Genomic DNA, 11,035 nt, shown 5'->3' with positions numbered 1-11,035 from the left:
AGTACCTATCTTCTGATCATCTGTTATCTCTGACTGAACATATTGGATTATTGATTCGAAGAGGGAATGTGTTATTGTAGGCGTTCAAAGACCAACGTTTGTCTGTAGAAGCCTAACATGCTCATTGCAGCCTAACTGTAACCCAATAAAATGCACAAATTCTCTTTGTATGCCGGCATTTGACAATTTCCAGACTGGAGCTGTCCGTGGTGCTGAATCAGATTTTATTTCCATTTTACATTGAAAGCTGCTAGGAGGAAATGTGCTTTAGTTTTAGCCTTAAAAGAAAACTCCACCAATTTAAAATTGCACTCCTATAAGATTATCGGACTCAAATTGATCAAAATTAGTGCTCAGAGCTCCATCTGACGCTGACTCAAGTGATCCCTTAAGGCAATTTACCAAATTTTCCAAAACTCCCTCTGGAGATGGAAAAAGGCTTTATATACAACTTTTTCATATTTGCAATAGTGCTTCCAAAGAAAACAAAACTCCTGTGAAAACAAACTCTAATGTGTAAAATTGATGGAGTTAACAAACATGCAGTGAAGCTCCTTCGTCATCATACTCTTGTGTAACCAACTCGTTGGTCATTTTCCCCACACAGAGCTCTAAACAAAAAAGGTTGAAGAGAAGAGGTGGTGAGAAATAGGACAAATGTACAAACACACACACACACACACACACACACACACACACACACACACACACACACACACACACACACACACTCTATACTCTTCACCATCTGGGAGTAGGATTCATTTCTGGACTGTTGCTCAACCTACACTATTTATGTGCATCCCTTGCACCATATGTGTAAAAAGTGTGCACAAAGGGGTAAAACGAGTGAGTTAAGAGGAAGAAACATAACGGTAATACTACAGGCACTTTGATGGTTCCTCGGGAGGATCTATGAATTAGGACAGCCTGAAGATCAGCAGAGGGAGAGAGGAGGAGTCTATCAACAGGCGGAGAGCAAAGTGAGAATACGTGGCAATGAAAGCTATTGATGTTTCTCCTGCCTTTTGTGTCTGTGTGCATGTGCATGCATGTGTGAAAGAGGGAAAGATTGCGAGAGATTGACCAGAGACACAGGCCTGCTCAGCTGCCAAGTCACATTAATTGTATATCAGTAACTGGCTTTCATTCCCCCGGTCTGCAGCGTATCTTGATGCTGCTTCAAGTAGCACCATGATTATTTAAGAAAGGCCTCTGAGAGGGACAGCCAATGGTTTCTATCTTTGGGCTTGGTTTCAACTCATCCTGTTAACTGGCTTTAACTGAGTTTAGTTAAAAGCACATTGCAAGTAAAATGGCTTCCTTCTTCGGTGGTAATCACTCAATTAGATATACGTAGATATTGTGGTCAGGACTCGATCCATTTCTTCTTCAATTATATTTCAGTTGAGCTGTACAGTAAATGTAAAATGCTTAAGTTCCCTCACTCTAGAGTTTTTCCCCTAACCAGACAGTGGATGGTTGGAAGAGTTAATGTATATTCATGAAGTGGGAATAGGTTGAATCACTTTTATGTTATATCATCTCTGTTGCTGATTGATATAATCAGGCATGTAAATTGCTTCTCATAATCAGGGACGAGACGCGAAAAGATGAGTATTTATTTCTGTGACATGTTGCCAAGTTGTTCTTTAAACAAAGCTGATTTTCTTTTTCTCTCAGATGGGTGAGTTTGAACTCTGAACTCTTTTCTTTTTGGACGTTCCCATAGCTGGCTCGTACTCCCTTTAATGATGTCTCACTCGAACAATGAGGATCAAAGTGTGTATGGCTGCAAAGTCCTGCTCTCTCATTGACGGCCTGTGAGAAGCGCCTTCTTCCTCAGTTGTACTATACACACACACACACACACACACACACACACACTCACACACACACTTGCCCCGGTGATATTAGCTGACGGCATGCTGTCTGGAGGCGCGTGAAGCACTAGGGACCTGCTCCTACTGTCCCCAGCTGTCTATTTGAATTAGTAACACACAGTGCCACTAATGCCAGCAGATCACAGTCTCAGTCACCGCAGCATCTGTGCACATCTGAGTACATCAGTGTGAGTCTGAGAGTCCTTGAACGTAGCAGGGAATTCGCCCCTAAGGACTCTGTCAGACGACCTGTAGGGGCGCTCTCTGCTTTAACATACAGGAAAGAGCAATGTGTCTTTTTACATGCTCGTCCTGACTGCTGCCATATGTAGGGGGAAGTGAAGACAGTTGCTGTGTGTTCAGGTGAAACACTGAGCTTCTCGTGTTGACAAAGCCCTCCTCGTCATCCAACCACCACCTCTGCAAGACTGTCACTTCACCCCAGAGCTGTGCCTCCGTTTCTGCTCATCACTTCTTAAACAATCCCTTCCATCTCCTTTTTCTATTTTGGTTTCCATCTGTTTGTTTATCTCTCTCCCTCTTTCTCTTGCCACACAGCCCCCTTTTTTCCCCTCCTGCAGGCAAACAGAAACATTGCCAAGAACAGCTCTGTTGGCCTGCTTAGAATTTACATATGTAAATGAGAGCCAATGTTGCTCGTAAATCTGCAATTAAGCAAACAGCTGAAGCTTACAAACAACGTCGGTCCCTATTACTTTACCAATAATAGAGTTCCTGTGCACTGATTTATATTGCCAACCCCATTACCTTCTTTCTCCTGCCTTTATGCAATTGGTTGAAGATAATGTCCTGGACCGTAATCAAGGTCTTTGACTAGTGGAGCAGCACAGTGTGTTGAGAATAATCTCCATACTCTTTTTCCAAATATATGGGAGCAAAACACAAGCTTGACTCACTTTTTATGCCTGGTTCAAAGAGCGTACCAGCATGTGTTCATCAAAGCACTGTAAGTCTATTTACATACTGTACTCTCCAAAGAAAACAGCTCCTTTAATGAGTTGCAGAGGTCAAATGCCATGACCAAAATTCTGGATTTATACCATCAAACATTATATCCTGCATAACAGTCAACAACATCAATGTGTGAAGAGAGACTTTCTACTTATTACAACTGTGTGCTAACTCTTGCTAACATTACTTCTACATCCAGCAGAAGACAGAGCAACATAGGCGCCAAATTAGAGTTTAATGTCAAATCTTTCTCTTTAACTATGAGTCCAGTATTCTTTTGGATTTTAGACCCTGGTTTGCGGTGCAAATTCTGCAGGAAAATAGCGATGTATTTCCGCTTTTGTCATGTATCATTGAGCGGCTATGGATGAAATGACTCCTCCAAACCAGAACAATGAGCTGAGCTGGTTGTTGATTCTCAGGGGGATCAACAGCACCAGCAAACTGTATCACATCAATACTTGAAATAATACATTATTACAATACAGGTTATTGTGAGGATTATATTCATGTTAAAAGTTATACATAATAGTATACGCTGGCAGGCTGACATGATAGCCGACAATTGCATCCTGGAAATCTCACAGCGAACCCGACCCAGTTTCATACATAGACTTCCTTGCAGCAGCACCGTCCCACAACACTCTCCCCATGCAGAAAGTTGGACTCTGTAACATCTTTTGGATGTAAAATTTGATGTGGTATCTTGTGCCGACTGGCGATAAGGAGGTCGCATTTGTGACTGCGCCCTGGTAGCCCCAGTGCTCTTAAGAACTTTATCTGCGGAGAGTTGAGGTCACTGTGACCTGCCCCATGTGTGAGGTGAGTGAAGGTTCTCCAACATCGCCTCCCCTCTGGATGATTCCTCCACAGGGGGAACCAGAGGAAGGATTCAAAGTCTGTTTGGTGGCTGGGAGTCTGAAGTAATCAATCCAGGTCATGCATTTTTGTCTTGATCTCACTCTCACTCATGTGTCTCTGGCACAAACACCGAACATTTTTTGCAACAAAGATACAACTTTTCAACTGTGTCATGCTGTAAAACTAAATGCTTAAAAACAAGTCACAAAGCTTGGAGCAATAATTAACTCCAACCTAGATTTTCATTTAGAATATCATCATGAAAACAAAGCATGATTCAAAGGATTTATGTCCAAGTAAAACTAAGAAAACTTCCATTAACGGTTTTATTTTCCATTAGATGTGGAAGTGTAACGGTGTCTTCACAGCTCTCTCTAAAAACAGCAACCAGACAGCTGAGTATTTACGCAGATTAAGAAAGCAAAGCACAACGATACAGTTCTCTGATCACTGCACTCTGCACAGGCTACCTGTATGTCAAAGGACATATTTCACTGTAAAATACTATCTGTGTTTCTTTCTTGTAAAGCACTGAAAGATTAAGGGCCAAAATATTCATCTGTGACCTACTTCTGTGCTACAAACCCTCCAGACATCTCAGGTTGTCTGGGGCTAGTTTGCTTACTGTTGCAAGGAATCACAAAAAACATTTGGAAGCCGCTTATTAAAGGATATACCACAGATGTGGAACAAATGTCTGAAGATGACCCAACTCCTTTAAATCTAGACAAAACACAAGTTCTAGGTCTCCACCAACTCCTGAGGAAATACCTTGATCTTTTTGTCTGTTTTTTAAAGGTGCTCTACAACTATACTTTCCTTCCCATGTTGGTTGGGGTTAAAATAATATGAAATGCTGGATTTGGATTATGGCACATGATGAGAAATTAGGCACGGGACTGCTGAGATGTTAAGTGTTACAGTCTCAGACCCTCTCTAATAGCGTGAAATGAGAACAGATCTGTTGAAGTCTCAAAGAACACAGAAATGGGAAGGGATTGGCTTTACGCCATCGTACATTACCGCCCTCACACTGATAGGCCCTTTATGAGACTTAATTTAAAAGTCGATGGCATCTTTAATGGCCACGGCACTGGTTGTTTTTCTGTGTTTTTAAAACGCTGGCTCCCTAATGAGCAGAGGCAGCCTCATTTGGGGAATGGAGGACAGAAAAATGTTTCGACCTGTGGCATGAGGTCATTATGCCCCAGCTGTTTTGGGAAGACAGATAAGACTGTGTTGTACTGTGCTGTGGCTGCTGGTCAGTGAGCATACGATTGTATCTAACAGATGAAGCCCTTTACAGATACATCATCAGGACAGAGATACAGTGGTTAAATGAAATGACAAATGGAGTGTCTGGTGATCGAAAGCTATTCGGTTTGTTCTTCATGCAGTGACTTTTTGGCATTTTGTTTCATGTCCTTGTTTATCTCCTGAATTAGAAACAGAGTAATAGTGCAACACGTTTGAAATGGAGCCAAGCGTGTCAAAGACTTGAAAGACAGCCAGAGTCCTTTCTGTCTCTGAATCTACTTTAGTTAAAGTTAATGACTGCTGTTTGAAAGACACAGATGAGCGCCTCTTTTGAGTAAATGTAATACATCATATCTTACACGGATCTTAATGATTTGTCTTTGAATGATGATTTGTAGCTGCAAATGTTGCCATTCCCAAAGGTTTTGTATTTGCTTTCCTGCAATTAGATAGCTGAATGTATTTTTGTGTTGTCATCAGGTGTATACAATATGTTATACCAGTATTATTTATGAAGTATTGCATAAAGTTGAATTGCCTCATGCTGTGCTGGAGCAACATTTCTAAGTTGAATCGCGGGGAAGGTGTCAGGCTGCTATTTGGGGATCCTATTGACAATTTATTGGCATCCTGAAACGCGTTTGAGTCTGTGTGTATGAACGACCCCGTAAGACTCAGGATACCTACACATTTGCGACTTCAGTTTTGACAATCTTCCCTGTCTCTTTTGAGTTCATCAACTGTGTAGAAGAACAGTAGCCCTTTACTTTTTACAATTTAAAGGAATGTGTTTGAGCTTTGATTCAGCTATTTCATGTTTAAAAGTCTTCAAGACGTTGAATCTTATTGTGTACTTGTGTCTTCACACATTTCACTTATTTTTACCTTGAAAAACTTTCAGCTTCCAACCCTTTACTATGCAAATGTTTCTGTGCAAGTCAATGCTGGAGGGGAATTAGCTTTTTGAGTCAGTCAAATTGAGCTGCATGGCTCAGCTTCTGAAAAAAAAACAACAAGCCTCTTTCATTTTGGTTATGTGTCTCACACTTTTCATATTGTAGTTGTTAATTAAGATATTAATAATTTGGTTCACTGAGGCAAAATACGCTCAGAGCAAGAATGTGCTACTTTCACCACAACAATACGCCTAATGCGGAGCAACACATCTGCAAGTATGCAACTTTTCAGTGCAGCATTTATGAACATCATTAACCCTTGCTGTAAGTGTTGGTAAAAAGCAAATTTGACCACGCAAAAGAAGTGTAGAAAAAATTAGCGGAAATATATTCACAACAATGAAAAGTGCATTGAAGATTCCATCCATAAGATATACAGTGGGGAGATTGAGTATAATCCAGCAGATGCATTTAACTCTCTTTTTCATGAACTGTCACATCCCATAAGGCTTCAGTCGCTGCCTGCCACTGTTGAAAATATTTCCCCACCTTTATAGTTTAATGTATTTCCAGCCTGCTCGAGCCTGACATTAGCGAGGGACCAAGCGTCAACAGCTCTTCTTTCTCAATCTTTGAAAAAAATGATCCTCGTTCAGAGCAGCGAGTCTGTCTTCCAAAGGATGCCTCTAATTGGAGGAGAAAAAGGCTTCTTTCTGATGGTGCTGGAGATTTCAAATAAAGCCCATTTGCCAATGTAAGGAGTCATTAAACATGTCATTAAACCCAGCTTCTTTGATATAAGCAGATGAAGCTCTGGATCCATTTGGTCTTTGAAAAAGATGATGGAATTTAAACTGGTCTTATGGCGGTGAAAGGCTCATGCTTGACCTGCCGACACTGTTCATACACAATTCGTGGGTGTATATTGCGTTAAAGGAGGCCTTTTAAAATCTATCATTTTCATACAGGAGGGCACCGAATCATCCCATTACTGAAGGAGGAGAGTGTGACATTCAGCCACCAAAAAAGACAAGTGCTTGATGTTCTCAGACTGGTCACGCTCCTCTGTCTGACTTGCACTTCTTTGTCTCACTGTTGCAGTTGATTTTTTTTTTTTTTTTTTTACTCAGCGGTCTGATTTGGCCTGCAGCGAGCGGCTGGTAAGTCCCAGTGGAGATGTCGGCCTAAACAGCCGGGTCTGAAGTGATTATGTGAGTGCAGTGTGAGAGATTCCTTTAGGGCCTGTGGGAAGCCTGCACTTTCTTTGTTGACAGTAGCAATGAGGAAAGAGAGAGAGTGAGGGAGGGAAAGGTAGAAAGCAAAGAGATGATCTAAACAGACAGAAAATTGCTGGTGTCTGGGAGATTAAAGGAACGTGCACGTATAAAATCCTCAATTTGCAGTAAGCTATTAGGTTGTCCTTTATTTCTTCATCCACATATCAAATTAGCATGAGCTTTGCATTCACGTTACAGAGTTACACCTTATAACACTGTCAAATTGAATTCAGGGAACCTCCTCATATGTATATTACAACATAACACTGTCACACTGCGTTTGTGCAGCCTCCAACTTATTATACTGTAAAAGTGATTTCAGAGTTAGAGGAAAGATAATATATATATATTTTTACTATTTTGGATTTTCTTCTGCATATTTTCTCTTTGAAAACTTTAAAATCACACTGTGCATCATGCGAACATCACAACTAAGCATCAAGAACCCTTCACAAGGCTCTATAACAATTCATTTTTCACATTCATATCAGCTCACAATGTCTTTATAAGTACAGCCAAGCAATCAAATTGAAATTTTCATTTTTTTCCCCCTTCATTGCCATTGGCCTGTTTACTGTAAAAGCATGTCCTTCAAGCATCTCCTTGTCAGAATCGAGGCGCTAAGCCGTAGAAAAGCGAGCTGTCGTTTATCGCTGCCTCGCAGACAAATCCACTCTAAATGGCCGGTGATTTTCACTCATTGGCTCAATAATCCATTTGAGAATTAACTCAGGGACTCAGACACATTGTTGAGGTTCTTGTTTATTTTTTTTTGCTCCTTTTGAACAGATTCCTCTGTATAACCCCTTCAACTTCAAAGAGACTTGTTTAAACAACAAAGAAAAATGGAAATGAATGCACATACAGAGGCATTTCAAATCAATAGAGCTACTCTGTGCAGCAACGGGAAAGTTTAAAAACCCTCAGATGGTTCCATGTTTGCAGATGTCCTTGTTGAATACAAGGCCAGAACTTGGAGAGGGAGACCTGAGTCACACATGGATTGATCCTGCTCCAGTTGTTTGTCCTTGCCTTTGCATGGATCTGTCCTGATTAGAGCTTTGACTCGAATCGCATTCATACATTTTTCTCTTTGTGTCTTCCCCAGCCACCTTGCTGCTTTGCGGTGATGCATTCACTGTCCACCCTTCCTGCCTACTGTCCCTCCCATAGTACACTGTGGTAATTGAGTGAGAGCAGTGGCCCTGGAGTCCTTGTGTAATCCACACTTTATAAGCACTCTAATTGAAGTGCAAATTCAATACTCCCTCATCAGCCTTTTACTGGCTATGCCTTTGCCTTCACCCCTTAGGTAATTACAAGGAGACTGGCAGTTCAATCATTTTGCAGAAAATAATGTAACAAAAAACATAGCTGCATACACGAATCATTTTACTCTGGCTGTGTCGAGAGTATGATTGTCGGGTTCACACAAAACGCCTTTCTCTCTGTCGGCAGGAAAGTAACCTGTGTGATGAAAAAACCTGGAGGACCTCACCTGAATACAACACGGCAATACTCAACACTCACATTTCCCTTCTCTTGTATTGGTTTGCCTGCAGACACATGCATGCTTGGATGCAGGCACATAGCAAGCACACGCATGCAGATACTCAAGCACTGCATGCACACACACAATTTCCTCTTTTGTATAGTTGTAACACACGCACACGCAGACATACGATAAGGCAAATGAAGTGCACACACAAGCACACATAGCTTGTGTTTATTGGTTCGTCTATATTACTGTGTGTGCCTGTGTGGGAGTGTGGTTTGCAGCTTTAATTAAACTTCCTCTATTTTCTCTCAGCTCGTCCCCATAGGGCCCTGTCTTCTTGCCGACCACATGCTTATTTATTTATAATTGCATCAAACTCCAGAGCTGAGCCATGGCTGAACACGGTGCCAGACCTGTGGAGCAAACTGGGATTGTCACACAATAATACAATTTCATGTGCTGAAATATCCCACCAGCTGGGAAAAGTCCACATTATGAATCGTGTAGAGATGCACTGTACATTAAACAACAAGATGGTAAACAAGATTATTATTCCCAATACCAGTGTAGCAAACACAGAATGTCAACGCAGATGTATACAATTTAAAACGGTGGGACAACTGTTTCGCACAACAGAGGCGCTAATTCCTCCTGTAAAAGATCTTATCAGTATCATCCGTGCAGCACCGTGTTCCTCAAGAGATCAAACATTCCTGAGAAGAAAACAATCACGGTGTCACAACAACTTTTATCTTCTTCCCTTTATTCAACTGCCAGATTCTTCTCCGCTTTTTGTTTATCTTTCTAATTTGCTTTGCTTTCAACTAAATATCCCACCAGACAACCTTTTGGATGAGCATCACAGCAAAATCGCGAGTGCTTTTGTTGAAGTTGGTTGGATGTGATTTAAATCTTCAAAAGAGAAAATCATATTATGATATCTTATAAAATTGTGGAATTGCCAAGCTACCCTACATGGGCAGCTACCCACATGTGGTGACTTAATATCTGCAACACTGCCTACTCACATCTGCAACATAAACAAGCCTGCACTCCATTCTTTTCATGCCCAATTTAAATGCTGGCATCAAGATCATAATCTTATTATAGCACATCTTTTCAAGTCATATCATCAAACCGGTAAAGCTGAAAAACAAAGACACTGCACTGTATTTTATGTTTTGCATTATTCTCAGTACATTTGTAATTGCTTGTTGCATTACCTCCTATATCCTCATATATCTTGCTTAATCATATATCCTTTATATATATATACAGACTTTATGTCTTCAGCATTGATGTGTGGCTACATTTTGTCTTCCGCATAATAAAAGGTATAACATTTTACACACATTAATGTGCACATAGTTTCAACATCATGATAATTTGAGTTTCATGAGCGAAAAGTAGGCCTAATTATAGAATTGCCTAGATACATAAATGGTCTTACTTTGCTTTAACCATATGAGAAACATTTGCATTGTAGTCCGTCTCTCTCTTTTCCTCATCTCCATTCCCTATTCCCCAGGTCCCTTCTTTTTTGCCATTTTTCATCCATCCACTCCTCAGACTTCCCCTCAGTTCCGTATCACCTGACTGCCCCACCCATCTACACACCTGTTCCCACTTCCATCATCTGCTCTGCAGTTGCCTGACCGTGCCCCGATCACTTCCTCACCTGCATCTTATTCCTTCATCAGCCTCTCACTTTATAAAATGGTCTCTTTCCATTTTTGCTTTGTCAGATCATCATAGTTGCTGTATGTTGCTTACTCACGTTTCGGGTTTGTTTTTGAGCCACCTGTGCCTGCCTGCCTTCAAGCCTTTCAATGTGAATAAACCACTGATATCCTGCTGCCTTGCATTTGGGTCTTTCCCTTGTTGCCACTCTCCCTTGCATTTGTGACAATTTTAGCCAAATACTTAATGTTTTCATTGGTCTAATTGAAGCATTCTGTAAGTATGTTGTATTTTGATCTTACATTACATTTATGCACACTTTAGCAGGTGTAGCCTAATTTAGAAGATAAAGCTTCTTTTTTCCAATATGTATTTTGTTCTACTCATCTAAATTCTGTTTTTTATTTACTTTTGTGGAGTTGTGAAATTTAACTAGTACAATTACTTTGTACTGGTGCATCATTTTTGAAATACTTATAAAATATGATGCATCGCCACACGCTAAACAACAATATCAATTTAGCTTCACCTCAACCAACTACAACAATAAAATGATGCATGAATAATGAAACAATACAACTCTGACAAGGGCCATTCTGCTGCACAATGAGTAGTTTTACATTGAAGAGCATTTGTCATCTTCCTACCTAATTGATCTAAATACTTTTTCCAACGCTGTTCTTTGGTCTATTTCTTACTGTAATGCTAAAT

The sequence above is a fragment of the Cebidichthys violaceus genome, unplaced genomic scaffold (genome assembly GCF_023349555.1).
Source record: "Cebidichthys violaceus isolate CVI_PGR_0920_01 unplaced genomic scaffold, fCebVio1.0.p SCAF_23, whole genome shotgun sequence".
In the NCBI taxonomy this organism is placed as follows: Eukaryota; Metazoa; Chordata; class Actinopteri; order Perciformes; family Stichaeidae; genus Cebidichthys; species Cebidichthys violaceus.
The sequence above is the reverse complement of the archived record's forward strand: the minus strand, read 5'-3'. Positions refer to the sequence as shown.